This window comes from Ursus arctos, unplaced genomic scaffold (genome assembly GCF_023065955.2).
Source record: "Ursus arctos isolate Adak ecotype North America unplaced genomic scaffold, UrsArc2.0 scaffold_1, whole genome shotgun sequence".
NCBI classification, from domain to species: domain Eukaryota; kingdom Metazoa; phylum Chordata; class Mammalia; order Carnivora; family Ursidae; genus Ursus; species Ursus arctos.
In genome coordinates, this window is record NW_026622763.1 from 76,028,998 (window position 1) to 76,041,610 (window position 12,613).

Here is a 12,613-nt window from a genome sequence, read left to right on the forward strand (position 1 = left end):
AAAGCATTTGACTCTTGGTTTCGGGGTCATGAGTTCGAGCCCCACATTGGGTGTAGAGATTACTTTTTAAAAAATAAATAAAAATAGTGTGAGTAAAGGAAATGACTCTACTAAACCCAGTAAGTTGTTAAATGTTAAGCGGTCAGCGTGTTCTAATTGAGACTCTAAATGTAACTCATTTCCTCTTGGCTTTGAGTATTTGTTGTAAAGAATGAAGTGCAATGGTAATATATTCCCACTTGATCATACTGGGTCAGCTTCATTCTCTTAACATACTCACAGCTCAAGCATCTGGCTATTAACATACCCGAGTTGCCATCTTTTTAAATTGCCATGAGCCAAATATCTCTTCTATATGATTGATCCATTTATTTTAATGGCTGCCTTTTAATTTCCATTTATCTTTTCTTGCTGCTACCCATATATATATTTTATATATATATATATATATGTAGTCATTAGAAAACAAAATACGACCACTTTGATGGAGAGACTTCATGTTAAAAGTGAACATTTTGACAGTTTTTTTTTTTTCTCGATGAAAGAAACTAACTTGGAATAATGCCACCAGAGACTGAATGGTAATTGCCCCTCTCAAAGGTGCCATTCTATGAGCCAAGAATTTGGTGTTTAAAAGTTCATCTTGAGGGAATAACGTGTAATATATAACCTTAAGAAGAACATTATAACTGATACCATTGTGAATGGGGTGAAATTGTTAAATGAATAATTTTGATAAAGTTTTCATGCACAGGCAAAATGTATTCACTAGGTTTCTACGTAGTGATCTGCTTTTACTTTGTAATTTGTAGTCCTCAAAAGACTTTTTTTAAAAAATAAAGTCCATCCTTACACTTAGGTTATAGGTCAGTCTTCTTTAATTTTTTTTTATATATTCCATGTTAATGCCTAAGGAGTAGCTGTATGTTATGCATTCAGACGTCTCTACTGTGTAAGCATTGAATAATTGTCCTCATTCTTATGATTCCCAAACTGTAAACACCCACCCAGAATTCTGATGTAGCGGAAACTACATTTACTATTTCTACAGCCAAACCATTGCATGTTACTGTTGTACAAAGTGTACCCTATTTTATTATATACTGTGTATAGTGAAAGAGTGTGTAGTCTTCCGGAACTACGTTATGATCTTTGTCTGATCATAGTTTTTTTTCCTTCATAATGACAAAGTAGTATTTACTACAGTATTATAGTAAATGGGTAAGTCACCTGTGACAGTATAGTGTAAAGAAAGGGAATGCTTCCTAAAGACTGTAGATTTTTATTTTGAATTTTAAGTGTTAATTTTGGAACTGAGCTGCCAATGCCCATCTATGCCCTCAAATATGTAATGCTTAATCTAGATGTTAAAATTGTAATTATGATTGGATAAGTGTTAGTTGATTTTCCAAACTTGGTGTTGGTTTCTAAGGATGTCTCCTTAGGTGCCGTAATTAAATGTGTGTTTAGAGCTGACCATAAGTTTCTTAATCTTAATTATTCTGGGAGTATTGTCCTAGAGGTACCTAACTATTCTGTTCTTAGAAAAATTCCAAATACCAAAAATGTCACAGGATATTTTGACATAGCATAGTGATGGTGGTGAGAGGAAATGCATCTGCTTTATACATGAAAAAGAGTGAGAATGATTTTTTTTAATTTTTGTTTTTGGTCCCACTTGACAGTGACATCACCCCTATTGCAAATGCATGACTGTTTTTTTTAAAGGGGAGGGGACCTAATAATAGACATTTGCATTGGCAGACATATCTTTATGTGTATCCATATCCTGAGACAGTATTTTTTTTTTTTTTTTTTTTTGCCAATCTTAACAGTTGGGCTTTACACCCCAGCCCACCATAGACAAAAGACATACCATTCCCCATTGGCTTTGAAGGTCTTAACAGATTCTTACTTGATTGTAAATGCATCATAAATAGAATCATTTGGGGTCCTTCTAATCTATAAAAATCAATTAAAATCCTAGGTGAATGGTTTAATTACAGTTGTTAGGCATAACATGTGTATAATGGTATTGAAATTTTACTGATGAAACTTGACAGGAGATTGGGAACTGACATACTGGTTGGCTTTAAGTGTAACAGATGCCAAAATTTTAGTGTGCATTATCACTTGGACTACTGAATTACCTTTGTGAAAATTTTCCTCAGATGCTATTTACAGGTGTCATGTCAAATAGGTTAAGCATTTATATGAGAATTCTGGTAAATTGCCTTGCTATGATTTTTTTAATGTGAAGTATTAGTCCATTAGTATTGATTGAAGGTGTTTCTATTCACCAGCCTACTGAGGCCTAAAGGTTTAAAATATATTTAATAAGTTTTTCAGTAGGCTTTATTTTAAGTGGACTTCAGAAGATATAAGTACTTTTGACTTCCAAATAGTGAATCTATAATTGGCTTTTGTTTAAAAATGAATTGCAGTGGTTTTGTGTCTAAACCGAATCATGCATAATTGCATGACATGGTGTGGATTAGAAAGGCTTCCCAACTCCCTGTTCCTTCCCAACTTTTTCTCCCTGTTTAACTGGCAGTGAACAGCCATATCAGTTTCAATCCTTTTTTTTTAATCTCTTTTTTTAATTTAAATTCAATTAGCATAATGCATTGGTTTCAGACGTAGAGGTCAGTGATTCATCAGTCTTACATAATACCCAGTGCTGGTTACATCACATGCCCTCCTTTATGACCATCACCCAGTTACCCCATTTCAACAACCCTCAGTGTGTTTCCTCTGGTTAAGAGTCTCTTAATGGTTTGTCTCCCTCTCTGGTTTCGTCTTGTTTTTCCCCTCTCTTCCCCTATGATCCTCTGCTTTCTTTCTTCAATTCCACATATGAGTGAGATAATATAATTGTCTTTCTCTGATTGACTTATTAAATCCAATCTTTTTATTTTCCATGCACTTAAAAGAATTTTTTCTTATTCTAGGAGTATAGTCTCACCTCTTAATGAATTGAAAAAAGGATGAGGATACTTTAGAAATGCACTCAATCACTGTCAACTTAGTAATTTTAAATAATTTAAATGAAAAGCTCGGCTGCTTGTGGTGCCCACTGTAGCGCCATAGAGGAAACACTGGTGAAAAAAATGCTGAGTCTTTTGTTTTATAGACGATCTGGAGGGACCAATAATACCTTGTTCAAACTATGACATAATTAGAATGTTGATTGATGGCTGTTTCGTGCAGGCTTGGGAACTATGCATTAAGTGTATACAGTGAATTTGGGGTGTGACAAAGTTATTAAATATAATTGAGCTATCCCATTTCAGGAGTTTCCAGTCAGTGTAACTGCTTGACAATATCTAAGGACAAAATAGTTTAAACTATTTTTTAAAGCTGAAATGCCGAAGGCTGTGCTTAAGCAGTTGACTTAGAGGTTAACCTGTTAGGGAAATAAGTGACCCATTATAGACTGAAGCCTCTAGTACTTCAAAAAGATGTTCTATGTTCTCTGGCATCTTAAGCATATTTTCTCTGTAAATACACCTCATTTCCATTCTAGTTAGGAGTAATGGACCCCAGCATGGCAAACAGTTGAAGAATGGAGAAAACTGGATAGCTGATATTCCAGATAGTTGTTGGCACTCAGAACCATGTCAAGTACAGCCATCCAAACCAGTAATTACATTGCTGCATTATTTCTGTGTTAACTGTGAAATCTGCTGCTTGTCTGTACCCTTGAAATTGAATAAAATTTCACGAGACTCCTTGTTAACATAGAGAAGCAATGACTGTTGTTGCGTTGGTTGGTGTGTGCTAATAACCTTTAAGCGCTGCAGTTGCTTACGGCTCCAGTCCTTGTCCTGGTCCTTTCAGTTCTCCCTCGGTGTTTTAAAGACCATCAAAAGGCCTGCGCCTCCAGAGATCTTTTTCTTCAGGCCGCTTTTGCTTTTTGTTTGGCTCCGATACACTTCAGACTCATTCAAACAGTCAAAAAATATGTGTTTCACTTCATAAAATACTAGTGCCATCTACCCTCCCTGGGAAGTTTCAGCTTACTTTCCTTTCAGCCCTCCCATCTAATGGATCAAGTTCTGTCCATTTCTTTTCTTTTCTTTCTTTTTTTTTTTAAGATTTTATTTATTTGACAGAGAGAGGAGAGCCAACGAGAGAGGGAACACAAGCAGGGGGAGTGGGAGAGGAAGAAGCAGGCTCATAGCAGAGGAGCCTGATGTGGGGCTCGATCCCATAACGTCAGGATCACGCCCTGAGCCGAAGGCAGACGCTTAACAACTGAGCCACCCAGGTGCCCCAAGTTCTGTCCATTTCAACTCCCAACTCCAGTGCCACCACTCTAATTCAGCCCACCAGCATCTCTTAACAGCTAGTGTCGTCTTTGAATGCAGGTAAAACAACTGAAGACCTTTTTGCCAGGAGTGACCTGTATGATTGATTCTTTAGCTTCAGCCTTTTTCTCTTATTGACCCCATATGTTTAGCATCCAACGGTACTTGTCAGGTAGCAAGCATTAAATATTAGGTAAGTGAAGAAAGAACAGGCACAATGATACTTCCTGTGTTTAATCAGAATACTGAAGTTGAGGATCTGAAAAACGGGGTGTTGCAAGCACAAAGTCCTGTGAATTAGGTAAGTATTTAGAAGCAACTTAGACAAGGTTAAAATCCAAGATCGTATGTTCTGTGGTTAGGATCGCTATGACAAGGGACCAAAGTAGGAAAAGAACCTGTCAGCAAATTGTAAATGCATGTTAGATGCCCTGCTGAGCTTTAGCAGGATGGTAATGAAAATTGGATACCGAAATTCAGGTGTACAGGAGGAGGTAGGTAATCCAGAGTGAGGTGAGTGCAAAGCCAACATGGTAGGTACTGGCAAGTTGGAGTGTCTGGTTTCAAGGGCCACATAATCTAAGTGATTAAAACTACCATGGGAGACAAATTACACTTCAAAAAAATAGGGTTTGTAAGTCCGTAACATTGAGCAAAACAGACCATGCGTGCCTACCTGAGACAATCGGAGAAAGATACCCATCTACTAGCTGTGTGACTGGGCAAATAATTCAACTTCTGAGCCTTGTTTCTGCATCTATAAAATAAGAATTATAATGGTTAAATGATGCCTATCTCATGGAGTGGTTGAGAAGTTTACAATAAAATACTTAAATAAAAGGAAGGTGCTTAAAACAATACCTCTCCTCTAACAATCACTCCATGAACTGTGGCTGTCCCCTTGTTTGCCAACAGTGTGTTTGGAAGAGCAAAAAGCTACTGACACTAGTAAAGCCCTGAATACAGGTTTCTTGCTTGATTTGAACTATTAGAAGGTAATGAAAGTCCCAAAAACCATCATGCTTACTTTAGCAACTGTAGAAAGAAACACAAGATGAACTGAAGTCATGGCCCAGTAGCAAGAATGGAAGCCATGTTTTGTGAGTGTGGTCCAGTACCCAGTCAATGTCTATTTGAATAACAATATTAAAGTTAGAAACCCACAAAGAGTCAACGGTAGATGATAAATATGTTGAAAGAAAGCAGACAGGTGACCAACTGGTGTGCCTTTAGCTTTTCCTGTTCTGCTAAGTGCCTGTGGTGCAGCAGAGAGCTAGCCATAACTTAGATCAATACCACAGGACCAAGGGAAGTCACAGAAGTTGGGGGCACTGGTTTCTTTTAAGGTAAGGAGCAGGGCTGAAAACCGATGACACTGTGGGAGTCTTTAAAAGGAGTAGCCACCTTCTCTGTCTGCTCCCCTTAACTTACACCACTAGGTGACTGCCCTTAAACTCAGCAGAAAACAGAAGGTTTACCATCTGCAGAAGTTAGGGGAAAGAGGTGGGGGCTATGGACTGGTGGATATGGTAAGAGCAAGGGCACTGTATTAAAATTCAAAAAACAATAAAACAGGTGGATCCCTAGCACTGTATACCTGTGTGGCAGAGACTGACCGTGCTCCCTGGTATTTATTCCCTGATTTTTTCTTAGAATCCCCAACTTTTAGCTGGACACATGACTACTCAAAAAATACCTCCTAGTCTCCCTTGTAAGTGTGGCCACATGATTAAGTTCTGGATGGTGAGATGGGCTATTTCCAGTGGCCTTGAAGAGGCCGTGTCCTCCCTTCCTCCTTCCTATAGCTAGGAAACGGGCATGGTGACTGGGGTTCAAACAGGGCTCTTGGACCATGAAGATGAACAACAGACTTGCTGAGCATTACAAAGCAACAATAGATCCTGAGTTTTGTTTTGGTTTTTTTTTTTTTTTTAAGATTTTATTTATTTATTTGACAGCACAAGCAAGCTGAGCTGCAGGCAGAGGGAGAGGGAAAAGCAGGCTCCTGCTGAGCAGGGAGCTCAATGCAGGTCTCAACCTGAGTCAAAGGCAGATGCTTAAATGACTGAGCCACCTAGGTGCCCCTGAATATATGTTTTCATTTCTCTTGAGTATATACCTAGGATGGAATTGCTGGGCCACATGGCAACTCCACATCTAACTTTTTGGAGAAGGACCCGAATGTTTTCCAGAATAGATGCACAACTTTTACATTCCCTTTAGTAAATTTTTCTACATCCTCAACGCATTATCGTTGGCCTCTTTGATTATAGCCAATCTAGTGAGTGTGAAGTGTTATCTCATTTTGGTTATTTGCAGGGAAACCTGATAAGTAATGTTGCATTTCTTCTTGGCTGTTTGTATATATTCCTTGGAGATATGTTTATTCAAATCTTTTGCCTATTTTTAAGTGGAGTTACCTTTCACTTATTGAGTTGCAAAACTTCTTTTCATATTCTGCATATGAGGGCATAATTTCTTTATATGGTTTGCAAATATTTTATTTGTCTGTAGGTTGTCTTTTCATTTTTTTGATGCTGTCCTTTGAAGCAAAAAAATTTTTGAATTTGTATGAAGTCCCATTTTTCTATTTTTATCTTTTATTCCCTGTGCTTTTGTTGTCATATCAAAGTAACCACTACCTAATCTAAGTTCATAAAGACTTATTCCTATGCTTTTTTCCAAAAGTATTATTGTTTTAGTTCTGACATGTAGGTATATGATCCATTTTGAGTTAATTTTTATATGTGGTGTGAGGTAGGGATCCAACCCCACTCTTCGCATGTAAAAATCCAGTTGTCTTAACATCTCCTGAAAATATTATTCTTTCCCCTTTGAATTGTTTTGGCTCCTTTTTCAAAAATCAGTTGCCCAATTTCTCAATTCTCATTTCAACTCTATTGATCTATACGTCTATCCTAATGATAGTACCATCCAGTCTTGATTCTCACTGTAGCTTTGTGGTAAGTTTTGAAACTGAGAAGTGTGAATCCTCCAACTTTGTCCTCTTTTAAAATTGTCTTGGGGGCACCTCAGTGGCTCAGTGGGTTGAGTCTCCAACTCTTGATTTCAGCTCAGGTCATGATCTCAGGGTCATGAGATGGAGCCCCATGTCGGGCTCCACACTCAGCAAGGGGTGTGCTTGTCCCTGTCCATCTGCTCTTCCCCCCCACTTGCGCTCTCTCTCTCTCTTAAATAAATAAATAAATAAAATCTCTAATAATAAATAAAATAAAATTATGTTAGCTATTTTGAGTTCCTTATATTTCCATGTATATTTTAGAATTAGCATATCCATTTCTGCAAAAAAAGGAAGCTGAGATTTTGATAAGAATTGTTAAATCTTAGGATGCCTGGGTGACTCAGTCAGTTAAGCATCTGCCTTCAGCTCAGGTCATGATCCCAGGGTCCTGGGATGGAGCCCCGAGTTGGCCTCCCTCCTCAGTGGGGAGTCTGCTTCTCCCTCTCCCTCTACCCCTCCCCCCACTTGTTTTCTCTCTCAAATAAATAAATAAAATATTTTTTAAAAGAATTGTTATATCTTAGATCAATTTATGAGTATTGCCATCTTAACAATATTAAGTTTTACTACCCATGAATATGAAATGTATTTCCACTTATTTAGGTTTTCTTTAATTTCTTTCAATGATGTTTTAGTAGTTTTCAGTATACAAGCCTTGAACTTTTTTGGCTAACTTTATCCCTAAATATTTCATTCTTCTTTGTGCTATTGTAAATGGAATTTTCTTAATTTCAGTTTCAAATTATTCACTGCTAGTGCATACAAAAAGAGATACAAAAAGTTGATTTTTATATATTGGCCTTATATCTTACAATCTTCCTGAACTCATTTATTAGTTCTAATACTTTTTTTCAGTAGATTCCTTAGGATTTTTCTTTTTTTTTTTTTTTTAAGATTTTATTTATTTGACAGAGACACAGCGAGAGAGGGAACACAAGAAGAGGGAGAGGGAGAAGCAGGCTTCCCAATGAGCAGGGAGCCTGACACGGGGCTCCATCCCAAGACCTTGGGATCATGACCTGAGCCGAAGGCAGACGCTTAACGACTGAGACACCCAGGTGCCCCTCCTTAGGATTTTTCTTGACGCATATCAAGTTCATGTCATTTTCAAATAGAGAATTTTTCTTCTTTTCTGAGGAATTCTTGCCTATTTGCCTTGGATAGAATCTCCAGTTCATCATTGAACAGAAGTGCCAAGATCAGACATCCTTTTCTTGTTCCTGATCTTAAGGGGAAAGTTTTCAGTTTTTTTTACTGGTAAGTACAATGTTAACTGTGGGTTTTTCATAGACGTCCTTTATCAGACTGAAGATTTTCCTCTTTCAGCTTTATTGAGATATAATTGACAAATAAAAATTGTATGTGTTAAGGGTGTACAAAGTGATTATTTAATATACATATACATTGAGAAGTGATTACCACAATCACGTTAATTAACCCCATCAATTCAGTTAGTGTGTGTGTGTGTGTGTGTGTGTGTGTGTGTAGTGAGAATACTTAATATCTACTCCCTTGGCAAATTTCAAGTACTCAATACAGTAGTATTAACTATAGTCATCATGCTGCATATTAGATCCCCCTAATTTTTAAACATTGATAGGATTCACCAGTGAAGCCATCTATGCCTGGGCTTTTCTTTGTGCAAAGATTTTTTTTTAAGTTTTGTTTTAAGTAATCTCTACACCCCACATGGGGCTCGAACTCACAACCCCAAGATGAAAAGTCACATACCTTTTTGACTGAGCCAGCCAGGCCCCCCCTCTTTGTGCAAAAGTTTTTAACTACTAATTCAATCTCTTGTTATAAGTCTTCTGTTCTATTTTTTAAAAAGATTTTATTATTTTTTAAAGATTTTGGTTATTTATTTGACAGAAAGAGAGAGAGAGAGAGAGAGAGAGCAAGCAGGAGGAGCAGCAGGCAGAGGCAAAAGAAGAAGCAGGCTCCCCGAGGAGCAGGGAGCCCAATGCGGGGCTGGATCCCAGGACCCTGGGATCATGACCTGAGCTGAAGGCAGAGGCTTAACCGACTGAGTCACCCAGGCGCCCCTAAGATTTTATTTAAAAATTTTTTTTTTATTTTATTTTTAAGTAATCTCTACACCCAACTTGGGACTCGAACCCACAACCCTGAGATCAAGAGTTGCATGCACTACCAACTGGGCCAGCCAGGCACTCCTATTCTATTTCTTCTATTTCATCTTAAGTCAGTTACTGGTGAAAGGAAATTTGGCATTATGAATAAAATTTTAAATAAGTGTATCTTTTGATTTACCTGTTCCAATCCCAGTAATTCATTGCCATTATATATTGCTATATAATAAATCACCCCCAAATTTAGTGACATAAAATAAGAACTGTTTTATTATGTTCACAGATTTTGTGGTTCAGGAATTTGGGTAGGGCACAGTGGAGACTGATTTGCCTCTCTCCCATTATGTCTAGGGCCTAATCCAGGAAAATTCAAACAGTTGGGAGAGGAAAGTAACTCAAATGACAGAGGTCTGGAAACACCTGGAAGCTGGTCTAGGATGACTTGGAGACTGGGGCTATTGACTGGAGCACTTACACATGGCCTGTCTCAGTGACTTGGGCCTCTCATAGCATGGGAGCTGGATTCCAAAAGGTAGTCCCTCAAGAGGGAGCTGCTGAGATCAAGTGTTGCATGAAAACAAGATGGAACCCGCATGTCTTTTTATGATCTAGTGTGACTTCTGCTATGGTCTATTCCAAAGAACATGTGAAGTTGGAGATATTGTGGCAGATATTTGCAGAAAAAATCTGCCACACCTATCGTATATAAAACTTGTATTTGGTAAAATAAAAAAGCAACAGGTACAATATATTTGTAAAGTTCAAAAAATGGGTGCATATATAGAGAGACAAATACTCAGAGAAAGAACTGGAAGGAATGGGATCTCTGTACCAGTTATCTCGGTGATGGGGATGAAGGAGATCGGTAAACCTGGGCTTTCATATATTTTGATCTACATTATTTTATATTGTTTGAATCTTTTACAATGAGAATTATTAATCTATATTTTACATAATAAAATATCAATGTTGAAAATATCAGTTAAAAAAGAAAACACCAGTTTTTAATAAAAGACGCAATGTATGGATGCCTTCGATTTATAAGACAAAAGAATAATGTAAGGCAACATGTATATTGTAGAGGCTGTTTTTAACTTGTTCAAGGCAAAAGGGGCCACAGCAACCACCTGGCTGAATACAGACAGGCCCATCAGGCGACCCACCTCAGAGTATCCATAGACCCTAACTAACCAATGGGTTATTTAGAATCAGGCACACGTACCAAAAAAGGGAAAATTCCCTATGTTCCCATACCTCTTCACCTTTCCTCTTTAAAAACAGCCCCCATCTACTGCCCCATGGCAGACAGTCTCTGCTTGGCTGTCCTGCCCACTGCTTCCTAGCAGGGTACACAATAAACTTCTATCTCCTTTGTTCCACCTGGGGTGAATTCTTTCACTGCCCATCCCATCCCCCCCACACATCATCGCCCCACGTCTGGGGGACCCCATCTGATCAGGAGAGACACTATATATATATGACATAATAAAATGCCATTTATTGGGGTTCAGGGATTAGAAATACAGGGGTGGGGTGCCTGGGTGGCTCAGTCAGTTGAGCGTCTGCCTTTGGCTCAGGTCATGATCCCAGGGTCCTAGGACTGAGCCCTGCATCGGGCTCCCTGCTCTCAGGGAGACTGCTTCTCTCTCTCCTCCCAGTTAAGTGCTCTCTCTTTTGCTCTCTCTCTCTCTCAAATAAATAAAATTTTTTTTAAAAAGAAAAAAGAAACACAGGGGTTTTCAGAGGGATGTGAGACACAGGAAAGGAAACTCTAGAACCGACAATTCAAAGCTCTTTGTAAACGCAGAGCAATGGGAGTTATTCCATGCTTGACACTTAACCAAATTTACAAATCTAGCAGTGGAGTAAATTCCACATCATGCAGGAAACTAAGAATTTACAGTGGGCAATATAGATTTATAAATATTTAGTTGCTAATCTGCATGCAAAAGGAAAATCCCAAGTTTTGCTATTTAGGAGAAAGTACCAAGGGTTTTTTGTTGGTTGGTTTAAACAAAATCTGAGGGATTCTTCCCATGCTCTCGTTTCTCTCCAGTATTTTGTGGCTGTGATTTTTGCTTCTGGCAATGGCAGGATAACTTATTCCAAACAAACTCTCTCACTAAGAATAACTAGAAAATCTGAACAAAATGTAAAATACATAAGCTTGCAAACACTGAGGAGTTACCAAGGCAGTGATGACTTGAGGGGCCAATATCCTTGAGAAAAGAAAAGGGGGGGCCAAGGAAGCAACCTTTCAAAGTATTAAGGAATTTACCAATAGTGGCTGAAAGGTTGAGCAGAATTTTAGGTAGCTGCATGGAGCTGAGGGAAAGATGGGTGCTGGAAGCCTGCCAAGGAGGACCCCAGATTTTTCATTTGGGATCCTGTAACAGACACCGTTGGTGCCCTGCCCATTTCCCTCAGGTCTTCCCATTACAGTAAATGGAGGTTAACTTCCAGCTGCCAGTATCCCATTTGCATTTCTTTTGGCTGTCAGAGCCCACTCCATGTTTGGCAGGCTGAAGTGCCAAGAATTTATTCTCTCCACCCTAGGTCCTCAGTATTGCCCCTTGGGGAGAATATTCTGAGGCTCTTCTACACTGGCTCCCAGAGTTCCTCAGAGGCATTAAGTTCCAGGTACCCACAATAGGTACTTCCTGATAATACGTTCTGTTTTGGATGTCATCCCTTTTCCCTCTCACTTCTTTACTCTCTTACAGGGGTTTTCTGGAATCACCTCCCAGATAAACTACTTGCATTTGAAATCATGTTTCAGAGCTTCTGCTTCTGGGAAAACCACAAACTAAAGCATTTGGGCCAAGAAATGGTCCTACAAAATGGGGTTCCCAAGATGGGACTCTCTATTGGATCGCTCACTGACTAGATGGTTAACAAGGACCCCATGTGGGGAGCTGATAATCCCTGGAATGCTGTGGCACCACCGCTAAGACTCTCACTTGTGCACTGAGATAGGATGCAGGTGGTAGAAGCGCTGGCTTATACAACGTCACTGGCTTTGGAGACATGGCAATGGTAATGATAAAGACCGAGGCTTGTTTTATGGTTAAGCGCCATCGATGGGCACGGCTGTCATTTTGGTGAGCCATGTGGGGGCAGGCTTTCAATTTGTCCAGCCTACTCGGGATTCCCCGGATGGAGCAGTTGGCCTCCGCTGCGCACCAGGGCTC